We start from the raw sequence: 27,892 nt of genomic DNA, 5'->3' as shown, positions 1-27,892 counted from the left end.
AGGCTGGAGTACAGTGGTATGATCTCAGCTCACTGCAACCTCTGCCTCCCGGGTTAAAGCAATTCTCCTGCCTCAACTTCCCGAGTAGCTGGGACTACAGGCGCATGCCACCGCACCTGGCTAATTTTTGTATTTTTGGTAGAGACAGGGCTTTGCCATGTTGGCGAGGCTGGTCTCGAACTCTTGGCCTCAACTGATCTGCCCGCCTTGGCCTCCCAAAGTGTTGAGATTACAGGTGTGAGCCATCATGCCTGGCGTGCTAGATTTTTAAAACCAAATTTGAAAATTTTATGTCATTATATTTTAAATATGTCATGTCATTATATTATTCATATATGTATTATTATATTACCCCATTCTCCTTCCTTTCTGTGATTCCAATAACAAGTATGTTAAACTCCTTGACATTGTTGCATGGGTTGTTGAGGCTCTGTTTATTATTTTCAGTCTTTTTTCTTTCTGTGCTTCAATTTCTAGTTTCTGTTGCCCTGCCTTAAAGTTCATTGATTCATTCTTCCACAGTGACCTAATATGCTGAAAAGCCCATCTAGTGATTTTTTTATTTCAAATACTGTACTTTGTAATTCTAGGATTTCCAGTGTTTTATTCAATGGTTTCTATTTATCTGTTGAGATAATCCAGTGGCTCACTTGTCCTGTCCATCTTTACCTTTAAATACTTCAACATAATTACAGTAGCTGTTTTAAAAGCCCTTGTTGGCTAACTTCAGCATTTGTGCTATCCCTAGGTCTATTTATATTATCCCCACCCCTACCCCATGCACTTATGGTCAGGGCGTGTCTGTGATACAGCTGCCTTTCCTAGACTGGAAACAGAGCACAAATTAACTACTGTGGGATTCCCAAACTTTCAGTTAGATTCCGTCATTTTCCCAATTCCCTCTGATGCTTATGTCTAACTTTCTAACTTCCCTTTCTCCCTTTCTAAACTTCTTTTCTTAATTTTTAAAACTTTTATTTTTTTTAGAGGCAGAGTCTTGCTTTGCTGCCCAGGCTGGAGTGCAGTGGCATGATCATAGCTCACTGTAACCGCAAACTCTTGGGTTCAATGCCTCAGCCTCCCAAAGGCTAGGACTAAAGGCATGTGCCACCACATCTGGCCAAGTTTTAAGAGTTTAAATAGAGACAGGGTCTCACTATGTTGCCCAGCTTTTCTCAAACTCCTGAGACCTCAAGTGATCCTCCTGTCTTGACCTCTCAAAGAGCCACTGTGCCCAGCCTCTTTCCTTGTCTTAACTCGAAGAGTGTTTTTTAAATTCTGGAACAAGGGGCTGGTGCAAAAGGTAGAAAACCTTGCTTGACCCAGCCAGAATCCGTTGACTTACAATCATTGTCAGTCTTTTACCTGGATCAAGGTTTTTTGAACTTAGAAGCTGAGAATTTAGCATCCTGCCAACCACTCAACCTGCCAACTACTGCCACCCTCAATTCCTCATTCCTCCTGGGAATATCAGTCAATTCAAACAAATTTGAAGTGTGAGGTAGGAGGGGCAAGATGGGGAATGATGAAGAGAAGAAAGAAACAGGTGGTCAATGCTTTCGGTGGTTACTTTGCCACACATTTTTACTCCCAGTGAGTTTATTATCGTGTTACCAGAGTTTTGCCAATGGTGGCAACGTGGCTTCCTTCTCCTATAAATGACACATTCAATGTGTGGTACTGGCTGCAGACTTCTGGGAAAGCACAGCTATAGTTTAGCTAATAATTTTTAAATGTTGATTTTCATTTCAAAGACAATCTAAAGCATTAATATAAGCTGATTTTAGATCCTCTGGCAATTGCCTTTTAACTGAGAACTGCAAGTTTATGTTGCATGTTCATCTGCCTGGGTAACAGGAGATTCCTTAAAGTCACAGAGTCAATGTGAATACAGTTCTTAGTTTGAAACTTGTGGTACTCAGGGATCTGTGAATGTACTCTTAGAGGACAATGATAATTTTTTTTTTCTTTAAAAGGAGCCTTATATTACATGAGTTTGAGAAACTCAAACAATTTGTACTTCGTATTTTAAAATAAGATGGGGTTGTCAAACTGTGTAGCTCATAGACCAAATTGGGCCTGTGGCCTGCTTTTATAGTGTCCTGCCAGCTAAGAATAATTTATACATTTTAAAAAGGTTTAAAAACATGAAGAAGAAGAAGATTTGACAGATTTAATGTAGCCCACAAAGTATAAAATATTTGCTATCTGGCTGTTTGCAGAAAAGTTTGTTGAGTTTCATAATAAAGGCTGAAGTAGGGATGCTTCTGTCACAGAGGAACTGTAACTCAAATGATTACTTCTGCCTTTTCTTGGGTTCAAAGGATGTGTGGTGGGTATTATAGCCTGTTTTTATTTAATTAAAAAAAATTTTTTTTAAAGAGACATTATCTTGCTCTGTTGCCCAGGCTGGAGAGCAGTGGCATGATCATAGCTCACTGTGGCTTCAAACTCCTGGGCTCAGGAGATCCTCCTGCCTCAGCCTCTAGAGTAGCTAGGACTACAGGTGTGCAACAACAAAACTGGGTATTTTATTTTTGTAGAGATGGGGTCTTGCTATGTTGTCTAGGCTGATCTTGAACTCCTGGGCTCAAGCCATCCTTCCACCTTGGCCTTCTAAAGTGCTGGGGTTATAGACGTGAGCCACTGTGCCTAGCCCATGCCTGTTTTTGTGCTTGTACACTGCTGTAGAGAGTGACTGTTTGTATATGTGGTGGTATACTGCCTTTCTCTGTTAAAATGGGCATGGCAGCATGGACCTACCTATGTGGGGCAGATGCATCTGAAGTCCCAATGTAAGTTCTTGAGAGAGGAGCACCTCTCCAGCTGAGAAAGGCTGGCCAGAGCAGAGCCACCTCATGTAGAGGCAGAGGGCTGAACCCAACATGGCCATCTCAAGGTGGGGCTCTACTTTATTTTTATTGCTATGTATCCACTTGTGAGGACTTGTGCTAGTGAGAAAACAGGATGAGAATATCATTTTCCTGCTGGGTGATTCTTCGAGTCTTCTCCCAGGCCTTTGGGACACCCGTGTGGGAGGGCGGTGTGCTTTATGTTAGATGCTGGTTGTGAGCAATGCCATTCATTATCTTTGTGGCTTTCAGACTGTCTGTCAGCCTTCTTATGGCAATAAATAACTCACTGTGGATCTCTAGAGATCGAAAGTCTTCTCTTTTTGTGTAATGGCTTGGTGAAAAGGGGCTGAAAGATAGCTCTCTTCCAGGATTCCTTTATCATCCTACTGTTCCATATTTAAGTGCTATTATCTGGAAGTCATTCTTCTCAGCAATAATTTGAAAGAAAGTTGCTTACAAAAGCATCAAGCAGAGGGGACAATATGGATGGAATCAAAATGGGAGAGAGATTGAATTTTAGGTTAAATCCCTAGTCTGTCCCTTGAAACTAAGGCATATAGATGAGAATACAAACAGAAAACAGTGGGTAAACATGCTGGAATGTACAGTGGGTAATGGATATTGAAGGATGATCTCACCATGCATGCTAAACAGGTATTTTTATGAGTTTAAATTTAATCAGCATCTGGAAATTAACAAGGCTAGAAAGAAGGGCAATGTGTTTTTAAGTGATGGCGATGGATAGGTACTATTTGGAGCATATAGATAAATGAAGATTTAATTTGTAATGCATAATGAACCAGGTGCCTATAAAATAATTTGTTTCTTAAGTTGCTATCGCAGAACAAATCAATAGGACCATCCAAGGTCAGGTGATTACTGTTATTACTGTTTTTCTTTGGTTAAGTGTTAAAATCAGTGGTGTAGATGGATATTGATTTATATTGCTCAAGATGGATAATGTGATTTTTTTTCATTGTCATACCTTCTATTTCTTTTTTAAGGATGGGACATAAAATAATTTTTTTGGTATCACATCTTTTGTAAATATACCTTAAGTATACAAATATGCACATGCTGGATCAGAGTAGGCTCTTGGAAGAATGGGAAAAGGACTTCTGTGTCCTCTATTTTGGTGCCTTTTATTATTTAGAGCATTTGGTTTCTTTGGTGATCTTTTTGGAGGAGGGCCTGAGAAATGGACTTTAGCTAGAGTTCAATTTGAAAAAGGATACAATTCCTCATCTCCTTTGGTCACAAACCATACGAATCTCATTAAAGCATACATTGAGCTGGCCCCTTGGATCCTAAATGGTGCTGAATTTGGGTCGAAGTCAGGGTGGTGTGGCAGAACCACGTGAGTTTGGGTTAAAGTCAGAGCTAGTTCCACTAGGGAGTTTGTTCTGAGGAAGTTAGCCCTTGTGGTTGAGCACAGCATGTGTGTAATGCACTGAGTATGTAGGTCTTCTCCTCATGGACTGAAGGAAGTGACAGGGCAGACTCAATCAGGAGTTAGGTAGCTCAGGAGTTATATGGGGCATCCATGTCTACAGTGGCTCATGGGGAAGAGCGTGCACATTTGTGGCACAGGTCTATGGCGTAGAATCCACTTCTAGCATCAATCTTGCAGCCAACTGCCTTTCTCCCTCTCCATTTAACATGGTATACTCTGAGCTGGGGAAGAGTCATCTTGGCCAGAAGTAGAGACCAGGGCTGTAATGTCTTTACTTACATTGGGAATGAATTTGTGTTTCTGTTTTATCATTTTCTTTTTCTTATTTATTCTCAAGGAAGTGCATTTCAGTGTGTATGTCTCGGAGCATGTAGGCAGGCTGTATGAAACTCAATAACTCATATAGGTCTCGAGGATTGTGGAAGAGTGCGTGGAAGGTGATCTAGGGCAGCCATTTCCAAACCTGGCTCTGCAACTAGGCTCCTCCGGGGAGCTTGGAAAAATTCAGATTCCATGCCCCATTTCTGGAAATTCTGATTTAGTCATTTTGAGGACCTAGGAATTGATGTTTCATGAAAAGCAGCCCAGTGGGTTCTGAGGGGTAGCTGGGTTGGGGAACCTCTGAGCCAGTACAGCTCCAGCCTGTAGGTGGGCCTACCCTTAAATCTTCCTAGTATATGGAGGCCATAAATGCCAGATGATGCCTAAAATCCTGAGTTTTGACATTAGAACCACTTTGCCATCTTTGGGATTTCATGGTCTCTTTTTGGCCTTTTAAAAGCACGAACTCTAGCCTCTTTCTGCTTCTCACACTAGGAACCCTCCACCTGACCCAGGGGTTGGGGGTATCAGTCACTGTGGTTCCCACACTCTGGGACCAGGTTCTGTAACATGCAATTTACTTAAGAGGGAGTGTGAGTAACCCAGACCAGGCCAGGGGTTACACCGCAAGACCTTATGTGGTTTCCTGCACCAGGCTCTGACATGCCTCAGGGAATCTAGGCGGCTTTCCTGCCAGCCTGAGGTGCTGAGGTCAGTATGATCAAGAATCCATTCTGGAAAAGGAGAAGGCAGGAAGATGACTGGAAAATGTTTTTTTTTTTTTTGAAAACGTTGTTTTAAAATGAGTTGAACCCCCACAGAACTCTAGAGGAAAAATACCATTTAGCAATTTTGTTTTTGCCATTGTTTCTAAAACTTCATGGTGATGAATTAAGGGCTAGTTTCTAAAGTGGGGATGCTTTTTACTTTTGGGTATTTTGAAATGGGGTCTCTGGAGTACCGAGGCACACAGAAGGAAAGTTGGGGAGGAGATGTTAGCTGCCACTTGGGGAGCACCTGGAATAGGGCCTGGGAGATTTATGTGGTGTTCGTGTGTGGTTAAAGCATGGTAGGGAAGCAGTCCAACTCTTCATTGACAACACTTGTTTTGAGATAAATTTAAACTAGGCGGTAAAGAGAGTTTCATTTCTATACAAGTGCCTTTTATGAACAATAGTTTCCATCCATTTAATAATGACCTTGGCGCTTTCATAAGAAAAGCACATTTCTCAGTCTGTCCCTGGCTTTGCTGAGGAGCGGTCACACTTCCTGTCCCTTTAATCGCTTCTCCCATCTGTGAAGCACCGGGCTCTCCGGAAGACACCTGTTTTCTCGCCGGTTGTTTTCAAAGCTTGGGTCTCTGCTGGTCCTGAATAGTTGTGAGTGGGGAGAAGGGGCACTGAGGGCCAGGCCTGTCTTTCCTGAGGGACAGAAATCCTGACATGCCTAGGAAAGACCCCCACCTCTTCAGTGCTGACCATGAATTCCCAAGGGAAGCTGGGCATTGTTTCTATACTTTTTTCTTAGTACAAGTGTCAAGTGACTTGAGTTCATTTTGTGAAACAGGAATTCATGGAGAATTTTAAAAAAGAAGATTTTGAAGAAGAATTAAAATTGGAATTAGAAGAAAAAGAAACAGAGTTAGAAGAGGAAAGTAAATCTTACTTAGTTTAGAAAAATCCTATGTGTCATCAGCAGACTAGTACTGTATTTTAGATTATTCTGGTTGTACCCTGAGTAGGTTCAGTGGTATCTGGTAAAGAGAATGAACCTTAAATGAGTAAGGAAGGGAATGGCCATGCTTTAGATAAAGGGATCCCATGCTTGTGGGATCTGAGGCCTGGACATGATAAAGGCTGAGGTGAAGGCTGGAGGTAGGGTGGCTTCAGGTTAACTTTTGGCCTTTTCCCAGTGCTTGTGTTATAGTTCAGCAGAGGTTACTGATGAAATGGCCTCCAATAACCTTCAGCAAGGGGTTCCTGGCTGCATCAATCTTTCCTGGCAGCAAGATTCACTTCCCAGCACTGGCAATTCCCATCTGAATAACTACCCACAAGAGTCTCAGTGGCCTGCACCTCCCAATCCTCTACAAAGGGAGGCTGGTGTGGGACAACAGTGTGCCCCACACACCCAGGATTCATGTAGGCATGGGCACTGCAGAAATCCTGATGGTGCAGGTCTGGGAGGGCAGCAGACAGATGGTGCAGGAAATACTGAGACAATGTCAAACCCAGCCTGTACCCCCTAGTAGCATACTGTTCGTGTAAGAATTGACCAAAAAAAAAAAAAAAAAAAAGTCCATAAAAAAGAATTGAGAATCTTTATTCAAGTAAGTTAAAAGCAATATTCTCTTAAACAACAACAACAGGATCCAGTAGTGATAAAAGTGTCATGGGCAACCAATAAGCTAAAATATCCTAAAAAGGAGAGCTTAAAATTCAAAGCCAGGTAATATAATAATAATTATAATACCAATCATGAGCGGGCTGCAACATAATAAAATACTATGATGCTATTTTTTTCCACAACTCAAAGGCCATTAAAAAGTTGATCTCATTTGTTGGAACATTTGTGAGAGACAAGCATGATTATCCTCGTGTTATGGGCAAGGAAATGGAGGCTCAGAAGGACTGAGCGTTTGTTCCTAGTGTATTTGCTGCAGAACAGGACTCAGTGCTCAAACTTCAGGATGATTCCTTAATGTGTTACAGGAGTCCAGGAGTTCACCAGCTTCCTCCACTGTGGCTTTACTCTGTATTGATCTCCAGTGTATCTTAAAACTCTTTCTGAGGATAAATATATCATATAAACTATGTCATCAAGCTAGCATGGTTGGGGGGATATATAATTTTTGGAGGGTTATAAAACTATTGTTGATATGATTCCATTTTTATAAAAACCAAATATATACATGAAAAATGATATCTACTAATTTGTTAACTGGTTGTTTCTGATATGTATAGTCATGGGTTATTGTTACATTTTTAAATTCCCTTTAAATTATAGAAATGAGTATGCATTGTTTTTTGTATTAAATAAAATAAACTCCTAAATAGTAAAACAAAGGAAAAGGTTCTGAGATTTTGAAAAACTTTCTGGTTTATCTTTAGTGAATTAAGCCTGTTTTATTTTCATGAAATAAAACATTTGGCTATTCAGTGTTAGAAAATTCAATTTGCATATCAGTTTATGTTTTATAATTTCTGTGTATGTTATACATACTATTTTGTAACTTACAATTTCTTTAATCGGTTCCCTACTGTTGAACAGCTATATTTTCTAACTTACTGTTATTACAGGCCACTTAGAATAAAAACAAATGGCTAAAATTAAAAGTACACACCCTCTTCCCATTCTGGAATATAGGCAAAAATTGTTTCTAGAATTTATTTCTAACCAAGTTATTTTTTTGACCAGATTGTTATGTCAACCAAGGAAAAGACAGAAACTCACATATGTTAAGTACTTACAGCCATCTTTATAAGCCAACAAATCTTCATAACATTTCTTGTTTTTGTATCTTAGTAAATTTTAAAATGAGAAATGAATTCAAATTCCAGTAGGAGAGAAATCTCTTTTATATGGATATTCTTACTTCCTATAGGGATGATCAAACACAACAGTAGATGATTTTACAGAATCTTTAAATGGAATAGATGAAGAAACTTTCTTTTTTTTGGAGGGTGGGGAGGAGATTATCTGTTCTTCACCTGCCTGGTGAAGAGCTGGTCGTTCCTGGAAAGAGCTGTTCTGTTTCTTGTTGAGTGCTTCTGTAGAGCAACAGAACAGTTTCATTCTCATCAGGAAGATTCTGAGAACCAAGTGTCAAAGAATAATTAAGGTTTTATTCAGCAAATATTTACTTTATTTTTGGTACTAGGGATTCAAAGATGAATCAATTCAAAGATGTCTCCTTTGTGGCGTCTTATAGAAATCCTCCAGGTTCCCACAGGACATTTTTATTCCTTTATACAGCATTTACGACATGATTTCACAATTATTTGTTCATAGGTTGGTCCCATGCAGTAGGTGGTGAGCTTCCCTAAGGAAAGCCCTAAAAAGTGCTTAATGTTTATTTAATAAATGAATGAATGAATGAATGAGCTGGCACATGAAAAGTGATTAACACTCTGTCATACAAAAAATGGAGAGAAAGGAAAGGAAAAGGCCAGAGTAAATAGTTTATGGAGATGAAACGATGGCTCTGGGACCTGATGCTTGTCACGTCTGCCCCATGTTCAGTTTTGGTCACCATGGACTGAAGATCCCTGCTGAATTTCGTTCCTGCAGAGGGGTAGCTGTGGAGCCATTTTAAAAGAGGGATTTCCTGAAAAGTTGAAAATATAATTAGTAAACGTTTGAGAAAGCTTGGTTGGCGTCAGGCAAGCTGCTGGGTTTCTATTTTCTCACATAGTAGGATGGAAGCCATCATCATTCCCGTTTCTCCAAGACTTGACCTGTTTTTCAGAAAACAAACTGGCTTTTTTTTGTTTGTTTGTTTGCATCACAAAACAAAAGCAAAAATTATTTAAGGAACCAAATTAACCATTTATATGAACGACTCTGGTCTCAGTGTTGGCAATCACTTTTTTTTTTTTTTTTGAGACAGAGTCTCACTGTTGCCCAGGTTGGAGTACAGTGGCATGATCTTGGCTCACTGCAACATCCAGCTCCCCGGTTCAAGTGATTCTCCTGCCTCAGCTTCCTGAGTAGCTGGGATTATAGGCACACACCACCACGCCCAGCTAATTTTTGTAATTTTAGTAGAGATGGGGTTTTGCTGTGTTGGCCAGGCTGGTCTTGAACTCCTAGCTTCAAGTGATCCATCCTCCTCAGCCTCCCAAAGTGCTGGGATTACAGGCATGAGCCACCAGGCCTGGCCAGCAATTATCCTTTGATATGTGTCCTCCCTTTCTTCCACAATAATGAAAACCCAGGTTTTTGTTTTAGCACAGAGATGCCCACAGTAAAGCTATGGTGGGCTGCTGGTTCCATTAGTCCTGGACCATTAGTTCTGTCTAATGGATATTAGTGAAAGTGGTGAGTGCAGCTTACAGGAGATGTCCTTAAAGGGACTCTTTAAGTGTGTGCTTTTGTTCTTCCTTTTCTTCTTCCTGTTGATAGGAGTATAGATGTGATAACTTAACTCCAGCAGCCATTGTGGGCCATGAAGTAAATTTGGGAATGGAAGCCGCTTGCAGGGAAACAGTAAGATAGGAGAACCCTGGGTTCCTGAGAGTGTGGCACTCCATTTCAGCTCTGGACTAACCAATCTCTATACTTTTTTGAAAGTGAAAGAGAAATAAACTAATTTGTTTAAATTATGCTTGTTTTAGATTATTCCGTTACAGCAGAACACAATTCTACCTAATACAGCAACTGTGAGTTGAGGGGAATATTTTGGTGATTTCCTTCAAATAGGCAGACCACAGGTCTGTCTTTGAGAAGGGTGCCTAGACTTTGCATGTGTATACCCTGAACCCAACACTTCTCCTGGGAGCTTGACTTACAGCGTAGTGTCAACTGGAAGCCTGAGCTCCAACTAGACGTGTGTGACTCAGATTATGGTGAGGTCTCTAGTCAGGGAGAAACATAGCGTAGCAGAGAGAGCATGGGCTTGAGGTCAGAAAGAGTTGGGTTAAAACCCTGCAACTGCCAACAGTTTGTGTAATTTGAACTTTGGTTTCTGTGGTTGTGCGGATTAATCAGATATCAGATACTGAGAATATATCAGTAACTGATGCACAATAGGCGTCATAAAAGCAAGGCTCATAAAAGTCTTGCTTTTGTGATTAATAGCAAGTCATTTATTAATGCTATCTAAATGAATCCACATAGATAGAAATCTAGGCGCTAAAAACAAAACCTCCTGGTATAAAAACTTCTTTCAACATACAAGATATTTTTGCTCAACAGTAACTGTAAAGTGATGGCTTCTCTCTTTTATAAGCAACCCAAAATAAATATCTATCATTGAATGAGACTTTAGATGGCTATATTGGGGCAGGATTCTTAATCGCAGAAAACAGAATTATGAAGGCTAATTTTAGCAGAAAGGAATTTGTCATGGGGTTTTAGTAGCTTCTGGAAATTCCAGGGAGACCAGAGAAGCAAGGTTGGATGGTATCCAGCCAGGAGCAATGCAGCTCAAAGAGGCTCCAACCATATCAGGTAATGGGGCTTCCAGAAACCCGACTAGAGCCTCTGCTCATCCCTTGGCACCTATGAGCTGAGAACTGGGGACATGAATCTCAGCCGCAGCTACTGCAGAAGAACAGAGCCTTAGCAGCCACACTGACCTGTCTGCCTTGTGTCACCATCCCCCACATGGCTCATTTAGGTCCTTAAAGTCTTATGTGATGCTTGGTAGAATTTAGGTCATTTGAAGCACACAGGGGAAAGTAAAATGTAGCTTTGAAGATTTCCAGACTATAGGACAAGCGAGGTCTTAGCTTGGGTTCCCCCAGAATGCAGAGCCTGAGATAAGGGTTTGAATGTGGATAGTTTATTTGGGGAAGTCATCCCAGGGAATAGGAATTGGGCTTTAGGAAGAACTTTAGGCCAGAGATGATGGCATTACTGTAGTTTAAATTTGACAAGTTTAAGTTTTCCTACCATCAATGGCAATAAAACCTCAAGAACTATATACAGTTTTGTATGGAAATGAATTCAACTGAGTTGTGAGGATTAACTGTAAAAACCAGACCTGCCACATGTTGGAGATGGGGAGAGCAGTTAGGGGGCTATTGTAATAGTTGTACAAGAGAATATAGAACCTGAGATAGAACAGGGACCGTGAGAAGCAAAAGAATGAGACACATAGGATCTAACTGAAGAACCTTAGTGATGAACTGCATCTGGAGGATGAGGAGGATAGTTGGAGATAGTACCGCGTGTCTGGCCTTAGTGCTTGGGAGATTGGCAGTGTCTTCCACTGAGGTCAGGAATACTGGAGAAGGGAGAGACATGGGATAAAAATGGGAAGGGTGATGAGTTCATTTTGCATATACTGGGCTAGGGGGGCCTGTGTACAGTAGATCATCAGGAATGTGGGTCTGGAGTCAGGAGAGGGGGCACAGCTGGAGATATAGATTTAAGAATCTTAAGCATTTAGGAGGAGGATGAAGGAAAAGGAACTGGCAAAGTACACTGAGAATCTCACTACCCGCCCCCCATTCTTGCTAGATCAGACCAGTTTGTCATTTGCAAGTTCCTTGCAAGAGGTCTGAGGCATACAACCTGTTGCTTCTCCTCCTGGGTGCTGGCATTGCCAATTCCGACTCCCTTGAGGTTCTGTCTCTCAGAGGGATGTGGTGTCTGCAGCTCCTTCTAATTCCTCTAGGTCCCTGAAGACAAGCAACCAGGCCCTCTTATTTACTGTTGGTTTATTTTTGAAATAAATTTTACTTCTAATCACTACTGCCTGATATAATGGGAATAATAAAACTAACAAACCCTATAAGATTTAGAGAATCTTGAAAAATTTATATAGTTTTGATTCCCACTCTGTTCCTGACTGCTTTGCTGAGATAGTAACTAGAATTTGCCTTGAATCCCTGCTTTCATTCCCGAGGTGGACAGTATTAATCCTCTCTCTTCTTCTGAGTCCCTCTTCTCAGGGGAAGGACAGGACTCTATAATGACCCACTTTCTGGTATACATCTATGGATACAATTTAGACAAAAAGATATGTGTCCCTTATTCCTATATGGGTAATTTGTAGGCTCAAGAACCTCCAAACCCAGTTCCATACACATTCTCTTGGCTTCTGGTCTGAGTGGGAACAGGACTGACTCTGAATGGTGTCACCAAAGCCGTAGATCAAGGGGGTGTCAAGACAGAGTTAGTTGTCAACTGCTGTACGGAGGCTGATTAAGGTGAGGACAGAGAAGAGGCTGTTAAAATTGGCAGCCATATAGTGACTGGTAATCCCTGAGGAAGTGGCTTCAGAAGAGTGATGGAATTTGATATGCTCATCCAGCTTACATTTAGGCAGGTTAATACCTTCAAGAAAATTGAAACCATTGATAAATTGTCTGTGCCCAAGATCCTGTTGACAATGAACCTCTAAGTCAGAAAATATCTCATTTTCTGTGGACAATACAAGCATCATGTGTATGTGTGTATGTTGTGTGGGTAAGGATAAGGACGGATCCAAATTGAATCACCATTCTGTAATGTAATCACAAGAAACAAAAAGGGAATCCTCGGGAACTCAGGAAGTATTTAGATACTGTCTGAAGCAGAAAAATGTGTGTGTTGAAATGGTAATACTGCTTCTGCTGGAATATCTGGAACAAAGTGCTTTTCTTCCTCAGACAGGTAGCTGTTGTATGTGATGAAGCCTCTCTTTACCATCATAACTTTAACTTTGAAAGGATATAACTACTGTGCAAGTTGTCTGCTGAAGCAATCACAATATATACCAATTTCACTGAAAATCCACTTCTAAATCTCTTCTGACATGTGGCCATTGGTGTTTTACGTGCCTCACTGGATAAACATTGCATGCTTTTAATTAATTATTTATTTATAGCTTTTTATTATAGATTCAGGGGGTACATGTGCAGATTTGTTACATGAGTATATTGTGTAATGGTGGAGTTTGGGCTTCTAGGGAACCCATCATCCAAATAGTGAACATAGTACCCAGGAGGTGGTTTTTCAACTTTTCCCCCTTCTGCTTTCCTCCCTTCTTTTGGAGTCACTTGTGTCTATTGTTTCCATCCGTTACAGTGTTTAGCTCTCACTTTTTTCTGCTTCTGTATTATTTCATTTAGGATAATGACCTCTGGCTGCATCCATGTTGCTGCAAAGGACATGATTTTGTACCTTTTTAATGGCTGTGTAATATTCCATGGTGCCTATGTACTACATTTTCTTTATCCAGTCCACCATGGATGGACAATTAGGTTGATTCCATGACTTTGCTATTGTGAATAGTGCTGCAATAAACATATGAGTCATGCTTTTTTTTTTAAGAAAAATTATGATTTGTTCCAATCTTATTTAAATGTTCAACAGAAAAAACTGGAATCCTGTTTAATAAATAGTTTAAAAGCAATGGAAATTTACTGGGCTAATTCGTGAGAAATTTCAAGCAATTCGATGTAGAATAATCTTAACATCAAACGCAAGAATATATAGTGGGAGGTGGGGAGAACCTGAATTAGAGAGACAGACAACCTTCGTTTTCAGGGACACCACTCCCTGGTACACATCATATTGTGTGTCTGCTCTTGTGTCTCTGAAAGCTCTGTTTCTTTCTTTCTGTAGATGGTTTTCTCTTCATTATTCGAAGTGAAATCTTTCTAAACATGGATCTTTCTAAACTTCCTTCCTTTCTGCCTGCTGTCCTCCATTTAGGCTCTTTCCTGTGGAAAAATAAGATGCCAAGAGGAAGTAAACAGGTAGAACTGGAGGCTTAGAAGAAGGCCCAACAAAACCTGAAGGAGCTAGACATGGGCCTTAAGGAGAAGTCAGAGGAGGAAATATTTAAGGTAAAGAGAGAAGCCTCAGGAGGCATTTATTACTTTCTTTCCATCAGTTGTAAACAACTATTCGTGGGATTTCACAACGCTCTGAAACCCTAACCCTCAGAGCAAGCTGAGCACGATAGAAGAGGCCAGTATGTATGGGTCTGAGTATTTGACACCTCAAATATAAGCTCATAAATAGTCCACAAAAGAAAAACTTATAAGATGAAAAATGGACCTTTTCCATAGAAGAGGCTTCTTCTTTTTTCCTTGCTTGTGTCACTCCTTTCTTCCCTACCCTCTCCACCTGTTTTTTTTGTAACCAGGTTTTTATTGGACACACTAGATACCAGGCCCTATCCTAGGTACTGAGAGTGTAAAGATGGTTGTGTTTGAGGCCCGCAGCTACCCCACAGCATGATGGTACCAGCACAGAGATAAGTACACATTGCTGTAGCCACTCAAGTCATCTAGTTCAGAACTAAATTGGTGCCAGGCAAGACTTGAGGTGAGATCTGAGTTGTGAGTAGTTGCAAGGAAGGAGGAAGAAGTGCATGAGGGGAATAAGGGATGAGAAGGAGGCTGGGAAGGTTCCTAAGTTCTTGGCTTGCTCATCTGGGTAGGTGGTAGATATAACAGAAGAAATAGTTTTAGGAAAAAAGATAATTAATTTGGTATTAGGTATATTGCATTTAAGGTATAGTAAGACATTTTAGTGGCTGTAAAGTTGGCTATTGTACATTCTAGTCTGAAGCACAGGGGGATGTTTGGTCTAAATGTATGTCTCTGGATATATATTATCATACTTATTAATTATGATGGAATAATAATATACTGATATGGCAGAATAAACCTCTCTGTCCTCTTTACCCTCTTTGTCCCTTCTCACCTTCACCCCAGATGCAGAGAATCTTATAGTATGAACAAACATCAAACTATTCTGAGAGAGGCAGTCATTATTAGCTAGAGATAGGTTTGTGGGACCTGCTTCTATGGAGGGTGCTAGAAACGTACCTACCAAGGGGAGAGCCAGCAATAGTCCATGCCACATAGGGTGATGCTGGCAGGGTGGAGCTGGGACCCTGACAGAGGACAGAGGTGTAGAAAGGAAAGAAAACGTGAGACTCAGCAAAGAAGAACATCGTATGATCCCACCCAAGGCAGACTGTGTCTGGACTAGAAGGGAAGATGAGGAAGAAAGAGTGGCTATGCACCATCTTCTATTCTCAGTGATCTCCTAGTACTGAGGTTGTATTATTTCTGGTAATGAGCTATACATTTTTAGCTTTCCAGATGTTCTAGAGCTCATTGCAAGATAATAATAATAGGTAACGCTTACTGGGCTAATTATTAGTGCATTTCCAAGCATTATGCTGATTGTTTACATGCATCATCACAATTGATCCTCACAATAACCTTCTGACATAGGTATTATCACTCCCATTTACAGATGAGGAAGCTGAGACTTAAGAGGGTAAAAGAGTAAAAACAGCTAGTGAGTGATGCAACAAGGAATTCAAACTCAGCCTCCACATCTTTAACCACTGCACTCTGTTGAAGTTTGCAGGATAAAGGTGGGCTGTGGTGGCTCAGGGAGCCTGCAGAGGGAACAGAGCAGAAGTGTGAAGAAGGGGTTAAGAAACAATGGCCTTCAAAAGGTGAGTGGGAAAAGAAGAGCCCCCAGAAGAGACGGAGAAGGAAAAGAAAAGTCAGAAAGGATAGGTGTCATGGGAACCAAGGAAATGAGGTTTTGCCAGGAAGGGAATACTTGGCAGCCAATACTGCAGAAAGGTCAAGTAGGATGAGCACAGAAACCTGCCCATGGAACGTGGCAGAATGTTAGCCATTGGCCTTGGCAGTCAGCCAAAGCCAGATTGGGGCTGGTGAAGGAGAGAATTGGAAGGGAGCAGGTGGAAGCACAAAGAGCTGATGACGCCATATGAAAGTTTGGCTCTGAAGGGGAGGAAGGAATGGGGCTGGAGGAGAATGTCAAGTCAAGAGTCCTTATCGCCTTAGTATGAAGAGGCTTATGATTGTTTACATGCCGCTTGAGTAAAGGAGAGATTGATGGCACAGGATAGAAAGAGGGTGATTGTTGGAGGGACAGAGATAGAGACAGAGAGAGAGAGAGAGAAAAAAAAAGAGAGAGACAGACAGATAGACAGAGAAGCTTCAGAGCCCAGGAGAAACAGCTGTGGCTAAAGACAGAGCCTTCCATTGCTGAGACAGACAGAGGCAGGTAAGGTTGCAGAGGGCCCAACAGGAATGTGAGGCTTCATGCCTGGTGCTCTGTAAAGAAGGAGGCAAAGCCATCTGCTGAGAGCGAGGGTGAAGGAGGTGGGATTGGGGTAGGTTGAGGACAAAGTGAAAGTTTGCTGGCTAAGGTTGAAGGTTATGGATTTTAGTAGCAGCTCAAGTGTGGGACTCCTCCTATCATTAGACACTTAGTCCAAATTTTTACTATCACAAACAGAACAGAAAAGGAATGATTAGCTAAAAATGAATCTGAATTTTTAAAGTTAAACAAAATTGTAATGATTCTCCAGAAGAGACCCAGGGAGGGCAGCTTCAGAGTTAGTAATATTTGAAGAAAAATATCGGTAACTTCTGTCAATATTTTTCAATCAAATTTTTATATCAACTACATTCTTTCATTTTGACAAATTTACTTTTGGCCAAATTGCTTTCTACCAAATTAACCTTTGATTAAGTCACTTGCAGTTGGATTTTATAGGACAGATGCAAAGTTTGGACAAATAAATAAGAGAGCTTATTGGCCAATCATATATATCTTCCTCAAATTTCATCTTTCAAGCCACAGCACTTACTTTTTGGTGTGAGGTAGAAGTATTTTGACAGCTGAAAAAAATGAAAACTTTAGGTAACTGTTTAGGCAGCTATTCTTATTTAGAATCAGAAGTTCCAGTTTACCCATCCAGATAGCTCAGAGACACCAGCATCACAAAATTGTGGATTGTTCAGTGGGTCTGATTTCTAGAAATTTCCCAGAGCTGCCAAACTCAGTGTGAGAAATACCATTGTAAGTAAATTATCTATATTCTAAAATTTAAACAGCAGATAATTCCACCAGCAAATTAAAAGAGATCAAAACATAACCACAAATGATACTAAAATATCAAATTTTAGTAAACTTTAGGGACTTCTAAAACAGTGATTTTTTTTTTTTTTTGAGTCTCCCTCTGTGGCCCAGGCTGGAGTACAGGGCATAGTCTCGACTCATTGCAACCTCCTCCTCCTGGGTTCAAGCAATTCTCCTGCCCAGCCTCCCAAGTAGCTGGGATTACAGGTGCCTGTCACCACGCCCAGCTAATTTTTTTATTTTTAGTAGAGATGGGGTTTCACCATGTTGGCCAGGCTGGTCGTGAACTCCTGACCTCAAGTGATCCAATCGCCTTGGCCTCCCAAAGTGCTGGGATTACAGGTGTGAGCCACTGTGCCCGGCCAATAGCAATTGTTTAAATGATTTTTTTTTTTTTTTGAAATTCAGTTCATAATAATGGTGGCTAAGTTAGTGGAGTAACAAGCATATGAAATTTTCTGCTTCCTGGAATTTGTTATATATGCCCAATTCGCTTATACTTTATTTCTTTTCACACCCCCTACCCTGCCCCAAACTGGCAGAAAAATCATAAGAAACAGAAATCAAATACAAGTACATAACCCATGTATCCATGGGCAAGACTTAAGTCCCTAGTTCATAGTGCTTCCTAGGATGATGATAAAGTCCAAGTAAAGTGTGATAGAGGCATCTCAGGCAGTAGCCCACCAAGGAGGAAGCAGTAGCTCTTGCTACCAGCATCCACTCTATTTTAGACTGAGGGCCCCTCTTCTGAGTCATCCAGTCTTTGATTTTGACTAAGTCTAAACAATTTAAAAAAATCATCCTTTGCCTGTCTTCTGTCTCTTATCCAGCTACTTGAGTTATCAGTTAATCTAGTTTTCTCTAAATCAGAGTCATCTGCCCTTTGCTGGAGGGATCCAGACATCACTTTTGTTTACCTACTCGCAATGTTGCATATACATGAAAGACTTCAGCAGAATTACTCAAATATGCCACACACAGGAGTGGGCTTAGTGGGAGGCAAGGGTGGGAACAAAGGGACTCTGGAAGGATGGGGGCCCATGGAGGCTTGTAGGAGCCCAGGCAAGGCTCGTTCTCTGTTCTTTCCACATCCTCTGGAGTCTTTCTGCTTCACACATTTGTGTCCTTCAAAGAGCCTTCTTTGGCACTTAAAATGGAAGCAGGATGTGCACTTTCCACCACTACTTAAGATTTGTTTAAAGGTTTTATTTTGGAAATTTCCTCTCCGTGTCTCTATATTATTTTATTTAAAGAATGTGTTCTAAACATTTAGAGAGTTTTATTTTTAAATCAAAGAATGTGTGGCAATCATAGCCTTTGTGCTCATATTTAATATCAGCGGGGTTCAAATAAATTTCTTTAACAGCAGTTTTTATTTAAACTTATTACTCCGACCTGATTATCTTCTGCTTTGCATCTTGGCGATTTCTGCTTTAAGTCCTATCTAGAAACCACTATTCGAAGGCAATACTTTTCTTTATAAATTTTCCATAATGTTTCGTTTATCATAGTTTGTTGCCATAAACATCCCTGCCCTGGCCCTAATATTTGCTATTCTTTGAGCATCTGGGCCAGCAAAGTAGCAATTGTGTTGTTAATAAGAGTGACGTGAGATTAAATGTAGTGGACACCATGGGCCTCAGGGCCTTTTAGTGATGATGCTAACTATTCCTTAGCAAGTGGGACCCAGCTCAACATTGTGCATCGTGACTGCAAGGAAGCATTTGAATTATGTTTCCTCTGGGCAAGGGTGAAAAGTCAGAGTGAGACTGATATTGGATTTTCTACCTATATTTTTTTCCCCATTGAGTGTGAATCAGCCATCAATCTCAAGTGAGGATTTTTCTTATAAAAAAGTTCTGCAAGGCAATTCCATCACTTGGGGTCTTCAAAGTTGTCCCTTTCTCATTACCAAATAAATTATTTGACAAATATTATAGGAAAAATACAGCATTCAACAACTACCCCAAAATATTGCATGGCATGAGTTAAACTAGCTGTTGAGATAGAGACAAACAGCATAAGGTTCTTGTCCACAAGGAGCTAACTGTTTTTTGGAGAAGGCAAATATGTTTTAAGTGCTGTAGTCGTATTAACTCTGCTGAGGGTTCCCTACAGTCTTCACAATGGTGGTGATATTTTAGTAGGTTAGGGATGAGAGCATGACTAGGAGTTTGGTGAGCAATAGGAAAAATTATGTTTGAATCTTGGTAAGATCTGTTCATTCAATAATAAGAAGCCTTGTAATATTCCAGGTTAATTACTTAAGATGCCTAAAATGGATAGAGCCAGATTGCAGGGTATATAGACACTTATTAGGTTATCTTGCCTAATATAACCTAATATAATCTATAATGCATCCCCATTCTCTGGTTACTGATCTCCTTTCTGCAACCACATGGGCCACATGGCAGCCATATTTTGCACAGAACCCTGGAACTCTGGATGCTGTTGACTGAACCAGAGCTGGCTGTGATCAAGCTCAGGTCAAGAGACTTTTCCCTGCCTCTGGCCATGTAGATTGGTTTATGAGTAAATAACTGACCCAAGCTCCCCAGTCAGAGTCCCACCCAGATAATTAGGTCTGGGGAAGGGAGAGAAAGAGCGTGAGTCAGAGCAAGTGAGAGATGCACTATAGATAAAAATGGACTTAAAGGGGATCACGGATGGAAGCTGTAAGCTTCCATGAGAAATCGCAGAAAAGAATCTTTGTGACCTTGGATCAGACAAAGATTTCTTTGATTGGACACAACATGTAGGAAACATAAGAGAAAAAAATGGATAAATTTGGACTTCACAAAAATTAAAAGCTGCTTTTTGAAATGTACTGTTAAGAAAATAAAAACAACAAGCCACAGTCTGGGAGAAGATTTTTGCAAAACACATTTTTATTTTATTTTTTTATCTTTTATTTGTTTTTTTTTGAGACGGAGTCTCTCTCTGTCGCCCAGGCTGGAGTGCAGTGACACAATCTCGGCTCACTGCAACCCCCGCCTCCCAGGTTCAAGCAATTCTCCTGCCTCAGCCTCCCGAGTAGTAGCTGGGATTACAGGCGCTCACCACCACGCCCAGCTAATTTTTGTATCTTTAGTAGAGACGGGGTTTCACCATGTTGGTTAAGCTGGCCTAGATCTCCTGACCTCGTGATCCACCCGCCTCAGCCTCCCAAAGTGCTGGGATTACAGGTTGTGAGCCACCACGCCTGGACTGCGCAACACATATTTGATAAGTGACTTATATCTAGAACATGTGAACACTCTTACAACTCAAGAAGAAAACAAAGAACCCTCCAAAAACTGACCGAAGAATTAAACTCCTTACCAAACAAGATATATGGATGGCAAAGAAACACATGAGAAGATTCTAAACATTATTTATTAAGACAATACAAATTAAAACCACAATGAGATACCACTAGAATGCCCATTAGAATGACTAAAATTAAAAAGACTGACCATACCACTTGTTGGAGAGGGTGTGAAGCAGTATATTTACTAATGAAACACAAAATGGTACAGCCACTTTGGAAAACAAAGCCACTTTGAGTTTCTTATACAGTTAAACACACACTTAAAATGTGACCCATGTCTAAGTATTTACCTAAGAGAAATGAAAACATAAACGTATGTCCACACAAAGACCTGTACCTGAATGCTCAGAGCAGCTTAATTCACAATAGCCGCAAACTGGAAACAATCCAAATGTCCATCAACAATGGATAAACCAATTGTGGTGTATTTACACAATGTAACATTACTGAGCAACACAAAGGAACTAACCACCAGTACTCATAACAGGAACACGGATATATCTCTAAAACATTATGTCAATTAAGAAAAGTCATACTATATGCTGTTATGATTTTATTTATATGAAATTCTAGAAAAGTCAAACTGATACCAATGGAAAACAGATTCCAGAGATGAAAGTTGGGGAAAGAGATTAACTGATAAGAGCACAAAGGATTTTTGGGATGATAGAAATCTTTTAATTGTGGTGGTGGTTGCATGACTGTATACATTGGCCAAATACACTTGACAAAGAGTCCATTTTACTGTATATAAATGCCATTCCATTAAAACTGACCAAAAAATGAGTGTGTAGGGGAGCCAGGAGCCTCAGAACATAAACCCTGGGGGCTGGTAGGGCTCTGTCTTCTGCCATACGAATAATAAAGTAGAAAAGTCTGGCCTGCAAAGAGTAGAAGATGAAGTGGATGTGCAGAAAAAGCCAAAGCAGAATGTGGAGAGAGATTTCCAAAGCTATTGGAATCGTTGGTTCCGGCACATACCTGGGATCCAGCTGTATTCCTGCCCTGAGTTCCATGAGTCCCTTATAATAGAGTCTCCCTTGTTGGCCTACGCTGTCTCAGTGGATTTCTGTCACTTGAAATCAAAGGAGTTCTAATTAATAAGGAAATGAGCACCTCTGCAGAGCGTGTCCCATGGGTGTAGTCTTCAGCAGCAGAGAATTTCTTGGTACTTTCCACGAGGAACATGTGCTCTGGAAGCTATTCTTGTTTGGAATTCCTGAGAACAGTAGAAAGGACATTGTGTTGGGGTTTGGACCCTGAATTCTAGGCCTGTCTCCATGACACATGAGCTATATGCAGTCTCGGGCAAGTCTCCTTGTCTCACTGGACTTCCACGTTCTCATATGTAAAAGGGAGAATGAAGCTAGATACATGGCTTGTGAACTTTTCATCCAAATTAGATAAATAACCTAATATATAAAACAGGTCCAAGCGGAGCTGCTCTGGCTGATGTGGAGAGAGGCCTCAGCCTCCCTACCTGGAGGTCAGGAGTGCAGCAGAAAGAGTTGATACGAATGGTTTGTTGTGTTTGAAGATTAAAGAGTGAGAAGCCATCTGCATTGGTTGGAATATAAATACAGAGACTAAGAATGTAAGCATACCTTTAAGATGATGGCAGAGGAAGGCTGACCTAAAAATAAATGTTTGGAACTGAAGTATAAGCTGGAGGACTGAGCGTACCCAGAGCAAATCCATCTGTTATCCTCGTCCTACAGCTCTGTGTCTTTTCTGCATAGCACTTAGTGTTCAACTCCTAATAGAGGCATTAGCTCCATGAAGGCAGAAACCAGATCTGTCTTGTTGACTGAGTCTTTCATGCTTCCAAATTCGCCCAGTTCACCCCAAAGTTCATGACAGCATCATGTCATCGACAGTTCACTTAAGGAGCCAGGACTCTTGTACCTATAGGAAGCCCCTTCCTCTTAGGAGCACCAAACAGTTGCTGTCAACTTCTCCTCCTCTTCCCACTGGTCGTCGGTCTAAGATATGGGATGAGGAGGGAGAAACAACCATGCTGTCTAGAGAGCCATCAGGGGTTTTCTATTTTAACTAATTAATTAATTACCATGGTCTGTCCCTTACCAGCTTCATGTGAAAATGGAGCTTCTGGGTGGATTGAAAAATCTATGAAAACCCAGCTGTGGCAGAGATGGCTCACTGTCCACTAAAAGTTTGCGCTTTTCCTTCCGTGATGTGCCTGTGAAGCAGCTGCCCCGCCAAGGACTACATTCCCCAGCACCCCTTGCTTCTCCGTGTGATTCTGTAACAGATCCTTACAAATGAAATGTGAGCAAGGCGATGTGTGTCACCTACAGATCATATTTGTCATTTGCCCTCAGATCGTTTTCCTTGCCCATCACCTGCTCTGCTCATTCTGTAGGGAATCTGTCCCTGCCAACCACAGTTTTCCAGGCTTCCTTCCCAGCTTTGGCTAGGTTTGGCCAGTGGGCGGGCTGGTTGGAGATGGGAGGAAGGGAGGAAGGGAGAAGCTAGGATATTTTAGCTTTGATCTCTTTGCTTCTGGTGACATCTTTGTGGTCTCAGCTCTTAAGTAACAGCCCCTTCTTTCATGGTCTCAGTTGTCCAGCAGCCGTCTCTGGTTCAAAGGAGTAAGTGATGAGTGAGTTATGAGTGGGAGCAGCTTCCTACTGAATCTCTGGATTGCTTTACCTCCTCTATTTGGCTTTTTGGTTCTTGCTATTGTCCATATCAAATTGCCCCATTGGATTATGTGGCTGGGCTTTGTTTTCCTGACAAGACCCTGACCAATATATAGGCCAAGGTGGTAAAGAAACGGATGTGCTCCCTCTGGTCTCCCGTCCTGTCTCCTGGCTGGGGCCGTAGGTATGTTGGAACACGACAGAAGGAAGCAAAGGGCCACCAGCAGGCTAGAAACACCACCAACATCAAACTATTGTATGAATAAAAAATAAAATTCTGTGTTGCTAAGCCACTGAAATGTTGTGGTTTATTTACTATAGCAGCTAGCCTTATCCTAATGTAGTAACCAAAATGGGAATGGGGACCTCAGGTGCCTTTCCGCTTGGCCTCCTGCCTGTGTCCTCACATGGCCTCTAGGACACTCGCTCTGCAAAAATTTAAAATTAGAGTGAGTAGTATCTATGGTCCCTTCCAAGCCCTATGAATCTGGGACTATGTTCACTTTAAGAGGGTCCTGAATAAGTTGGTAAGTTGATAAATTATAAAAATAGGGATGACTAAATTAAAATATTCTTCATTTCAAAGCAATTTGACTTCTGAAATCATTAATTCATTCACTTATTACCTAACATCAATTTTTTGAAGCGTTTATACCTTTGCTACACATTGAGTTACCAGTAACAGATTTTAGTAAGGCAGGCTCAGGAAAGGGCTGGACAGTAATTGGGCTATGGGTGAGAGAGAATTCAAATAAAAAATGTAAATAGAAATCACAGACCTTCCAGGTACTGACCCTCTGGAGCTTTTGACGCTACCTTAGTCAAGTTGATTGTTCCGGGCTTAGTGGAGTACAAGGAATCCTGATAGTTTTCTAGGTAGGGTTTTATGTAGTTTATTGCAGCCATCATCATGTAGTAGTTTCAGCTTTTGGTCGGAGGTCAGGAGATTCCACTGTGCCATTATTTTGTGTGTGGGTAAGAAAATGTGGCTGGTGTGATGGACAAATGTAACCATATTTTTCTTCTGGACTGTTTTTGGCCTGTTGATGGAAACAGGTTGTTACCAATCCGGCACTGGAGACAGGCTCATCCAGGACCTGATTCAGAAGGCTTTCCTAGTGACCTGTATGCTGGGGCACAAATGTGGTCTGGGCCATTTATTGCCCTGGTTCAGCCACTGGTGCCTGGACAGGATGGTAGTGCATTGGAGGGGATGTCACATCAGGCAGGGCCTAGAGAAGGGCCTGGGGCAATGTCCAGATGTGGAAGAGGGCAGCTGTCATATGTGCTGGAAGCCTGTGAATGGCTCTCTGGAGCTCATGATGGGGAATGTGGGCCTCATGGTGCCTTTAATGGGAAAAGCCGTCAAATGTCAATTCTCCAAAAACTTCAGGGCTGAATTGTTCTTGATAAGTTATTCATTCTGGATAGCTAAGGGTTTATCTTTTAAACCCTCAAACATGTTATTTAACCACACAGAGAAGGAGTTTTTCTAAAATGTATGACTGCCCACAGCCCTTCCCTTCTTGGCTCCAACTTTACAGCCCTGAAAGGGCTCCAGAGAGTACACAAAAATCCAGTAGACGAGATTGTTCCTAAGGCTCAAATATTCTACATTCCTATGATTATGATCTGAAACTAGAAATATCTCTAGAAGGGTAACACTTTAAGCACTTATCAGTTATTTACATTATGAAAACACAGGGGGAAAAGAGAGGGGTTCTTTTCTAGGACCTTGGTGAAGTCTTGGAGCAGAGACTTAGAGTCCGTGAGGATAAAAAGGAGCGACAAAATCACTCCTGGCACTGCAAGACTTAGCATGTTTCCTTTACCCTTTCCTTGTCAGTGAAATCCATTGGCCGTGCCGCACCCTTCTTATCTCTGCTTGGGAAACCACCTCTCCTTTTTTTTTTTTTTTAATACTTTTATTTACATGGACATATTCCATACAATTTACCAGTTTATATGTTTCAATAGCTTTTAGTATATTTACAGAGCTGAGCAACCATCACTATAGTCAATTTTAGAATCTTTGTACTACCCCCCAAAGTAATCCTGATCCCCTTAGCTGTCACCCCCAAATCCTGCCATCCCCCTCCCTGCCATAGGCAAACACTAATCTACTTTCTGTCTCAATAGATCTGTCTATTCTGGACATTTCAAAAAAAAGAAAAAGGGATCATACAATATGTGATCCTTTGTGTGTGGCTTCTTTCACGTAGCATAATGTTGTCATGTTTCATCCTGCTACATCTGTGTATTCATGTATTCATTCCTTTTTATTGCCAAATAACATACCACTGTATGGATATACCACATGTTATTTCCATTCATCAATTGATTGTTTCGGTTTGGGTTGTTTCAATTTTTTGGTTATTGTGAATAATGTTGCTATAAATATCCATGTATAAATTTTCCTGTAGACATGTGTTTTCACTTCTGTTGGGTATATAGCTAGTAGTGTAATTGCTGCATAATAGAGACTGCTAAACTCTGTCCAGGGCTGCTTGTAAAGTTCTATGGGTTGGAGATACTTCTTCATGCTGCAATACTCCTTATTTCCACTTTACTCTTGGAAACTTGGATTAAAAATATGTGTGTATATGCACTGATTTTTATTGGTGAACTTTTTGTTCTACTCTATCGGTGTTCACATGTTTGTTATTGCCTTTGTTGGTCAAAGTCCATCCTGTTTTTGTATGTCATTACCAAGCAGTCTTCACTCTTCCTTACTTCCATTTTGTTTACTGCAGATACATTTCTCTCTTTGGGACTATGGTTTGTTTTTATGTTATGAGTTATAGAAATAACAAGAGGGAGTCTCAAAAAAAAAAAAAGAAATAACAAGACGGAAAACCCAGTTCCTATTATACTACAGACTGGGGGCTGGAAGTGAGGTTAGCAAGGGGTGGGGGAGGCATGTGGGAAGGAGTCCAATTCCTGGCATGTAGAAGACGCCACAGGGCTTGGTGCTATAAGTCCTGTGTGCCCTGGGCCACTCTCCAGGCCTACGCCCAGTGCTGCCTGGGTCTCAGTGCTGTACGTGCTGCCCGGCACTTGCATGAAACACCTGCACACAACAGTTGCCAAGGGCCAAAGAGCTGTTTGAGACGCCATATCCTGTTGGGCATTGTTTCAAATGAAATCAATGACTCTTCCCTGCATTAAAAGAATGTTTTTCAGGAATGAAAAAGAAAGAGAGAAGGAGACCAACAAGGAGCCTTGCTTTAGAGAAGGAACCCATGTGCAGCCACCACCCTGCCCAGCAGCGTGTGCCCCGTGCAGCCAGGCCCTCCCTGCTGCCTGCTTCCTCCTGTGGGTTGGGGGACAGCAGTGAGATCCCCGGTAGAAGGCCAGGAGGAATCTGGGCAGCTGCATGCTTCTTGAGCATCTTCTCCCTCCTTGCTCCTGTGTCAATTTTTCCTTCTTTTCTTTATTCACTCAACAAACATTTGTTGAGTGCCATTATGTGCCCAGCACTGTGCTAGGCACTGGGACACAGACATGTTCTCTGCCCTCATGAAATGTATAGCCCTCTATCCCCTCTTCCTTTCCTGCCTCCTTTTCTACCTTGCTCTCCATTTATTTGTTCCTCCTTTTCTCCTTATACTTTTTTATTTTAATGTGTTAGAGTCACATGTTTTTTTTTTTTGAAAGATGTTTCCATGTCAGTGTTTCATTTTCTAGACTTACACAGAGAGAACTTAGAGTTGGGAGGCTTTGCCATGGCCTATGGGCCCACTGCATGTTCCCAGTGGCCTCAGCTCTTCCTTGGAGAGGATAAGGCAAGACCTCAAGTCTATATCAAGAAATGTGGGAGCCATGCATTCTCCACATCTGTGCTCTTGCTACTGGCTGCAAGGAAATTGGTGCTGCTCAGAGAAGTGGACAAGCTCCAGGGAGGGATGAAGAGTGTGTGTGTGTGTGTGTGTGTGTGTGTGTGTGTGTGTGTGTAGGGGGTATTTGAGGGAGATGGCATAGAGAAACACTGATTAGAGATGTTACAAGTCCCCCAAACTCAGTTGGGCCACTTGACTCACCCCTGGATACAGCCCAAAAGTTTGCTTTGGAAGTGCTTCCTGGCTTGGAACACTTGTTCTTAACTCCATTAGGATGCCATGGGTCTTAAGATCTTTTCTATATTGGAATGTTTGGGGCGATTAGACTTAAGTCCAAGGCCCTGCCTCTACCCAAATCATCCGAGCACGGGTTCTCTTCATAGTCAGGTGTGAACAGTAGGCTTTGCCTCTGCTTGAGTCATCGCTTTTCCTTGCAGAGAAGGCACAGCTGCATTCCTGCCTTCTCTGAGATCCTGCCTGCTGGATGGCCAAGGGCCCTGGGCCAGAGTGAAGAGGGGAATTTAAAGTAGTGCACTTCGAACTATTGATAATGAAGTACTTATGTATTTTGTTTTGTTTTTATTTCCAATCATTTGTGGACTGATAATCTTTTAAATAAAAAAAAAATTAAAAAAATTTTAAATTGACAAATAATAATTTTACATATTCATAGCAGTACATAGTGATGCTCCAATATTATAAAGTATAGTGATCAGATCAGAGTAATCAGCACATCCATCATCCCAAACATTTGTCATTTCTTTGTGTTGGGAATATTCAACATCCTTCTTCTAGCTACTTAAAACTATATGATATATTATTGTTAACTACAGTCATCCTATGGTGGTATAGAACACTAGAACTTATTCCTC

This window comes from Theropithecus gelada, chromosome 7b (genome assembly GCF_003255815.1).
Source record: "Theropithecus gelada isolate Dixy chromosome 7b, Tgel_1.0, whole genome shotgun sequence".
NCBI classification, from domain to species: domain Eukaryota; kingdom Metazoa; phylum Chordata; class Mammalia; order Primates; family Cercopithecidae; genus Theropithecus; species Theropithecus gelada.
Note: the sequence above shows the minus strand (reverse complement) of the source record.